This window comes from Enhydra lutris, unplaced genomic scaffold (assembly GCF_002288905.1).
Source record: "Enhydra lutris kenyoni isolate GAN:26980312 unplaced genomic scaffold, ASM228890v2 scaffoldscaffold13, whole genome shotgun sequence".
NCBI lineage: Eukaryota > Metazoa > Chordata > Mammalia > Carnivora > Mustelidae > Enhydra > Enhydra lutris.
The window spans coordinates 2644748-2646336 of record NW_019154097.1 but is presented as its reverse complement, the minus strand read 5'-3'; the positions used below and the strand labels follow the sequence as shown (position 1 = coordinate 2646336).

The following is a 1589-nucleotide window of genomic DNA, read 5'->3' as shown; positions in this document are numbered from 1 at the left end:
TTTCTTTCTTTCTTTCTTTCTTTCTTTCTTTCTTTCTTTCTTTCTTTCTTTCTTTCTTCCTTCCTTCCTTCCTTCCTTCCTTCCTTCTCTCCCTCCCTTCCTTCCTTCCCTTTCTTTCTTCCTTCCCTCCCGCTCGCTCTTCCTTCCTTCCTTCCTTCCTTCCTTCCTTTCTTTCTGGAAGATTTTATTTATTCATTTGAAAGAGACAGAGAAGGCACAAATGGGGGGGAGGTGAAGGGAGAGGGAGAAGCTGACTCTGTGCTGAGCTGGGAAGCTGCCTTGGGGCTTGATTGGAGGGCCTGGAGATCATGACCTAAGCCAAAGGCAGATGCTTAACCATCTGAGCCACCCTTGAGCCCCACAGCTTGTCTTTTCATCTTGGTTTTGCCACAGAAGGAGCAGGTGTACTTGGGTTCCTGGCTTATTTCAATCTTCTTCATTTTCCTGAGGGAGGCACCATGACAGGTCCCCTATTTACCCATGATTCTGACCTTCTTGGTGCGTTTAGCCATGTTGCCACAAACTAGGTCTAAGCCCCTATTTTATTATTTTTTTAAAAGATTTCATTCATTTATTGACAGAGAGAGACACAGCAAGAGAGGAACACAAGCAGGGGAGAGGGAGAGGGAGAAGCAGTTTTCCTGCTGAGCAGGGAGCCTGATGCAGGGCTCAATATCAGGACCCTGGGATCATGACCTGAGTGGAAGACAGGCACCCAACAACTGAGTCACCCAGGCGCCCCTATTTTTTAATTTTTTCTTTGAATTCCAATATAGTTAATATACAGCATTAGTTTCACATGTAAATATAGTGATTCAACAATTTCATACATCACCCAGTTCTCATCACAAGTGTACTCCTTAATCCCCCAACACCTATTTCACCCATCTCCCCACCCACCCCCCTATCTATTTTTTAAAAACAGAAATAGAAAAAAATGAAAAATATCAGGTTCATGTGCCATGGTTATGTAAAATGGTATCATCAAGGAATGCTACATGAAGGGTATACTGAAACACTCAGAGTAAATAAATATATGAATAGGTATTGGTTTGTGAAACATTTTCAGTTTTATATATATATGTATGTATTTCCTCTTGTAGGTTTTGTAAATTACAGTCAAAAAGGATTAAAATAAAAGACACAAGGGCACCTGAATGGCTCAGTCATTAGAACATACAACTTTTGATCTTGGATCATGAGTTTAAGCCCCATGTTGGGTGTAGAGATTACTCAAAGAAAAAAAAAATCACTTTTGAAGAAAAAGAAAAAAAGATCCAAACCCCACATTATATTGAACTTTTTAAATCTAGCATTGTGATCCCCATTTTGCATTTGAGAAAACTAAGATAGGATGAGATTAAGTACCTTGCCTAAGGTCACTCAGAATCTTCTAGTACAGGGATTGCAAACTTTTGTGTGAAAGGCCAGACAGTAAATATATTTTTTTAAAGATTTTATTTATTTATTTGACAGACAGAAATCACAAGTAGGCAGAGAGGCAGGCAGAGAGTGAGAGGAGGAAGCAGGCTCCCTGCCAAGCAGAGAGCCCGATGCGAGGCTCGATCCCAGGACCTTGGGATCATAAC

General features: G+C 40.8%; 1 pseudogene; it reads right to left on the bottom strand.

Moving 5' to 3' along the window:
* LOC111146298 overlaps positions 1–512 on the bottom strand; it is a 646-nt pseudogene extending 134 nt beyond the window's left edge.
* Positions 513–1589: the final 1077 nt, after the last annotated feature.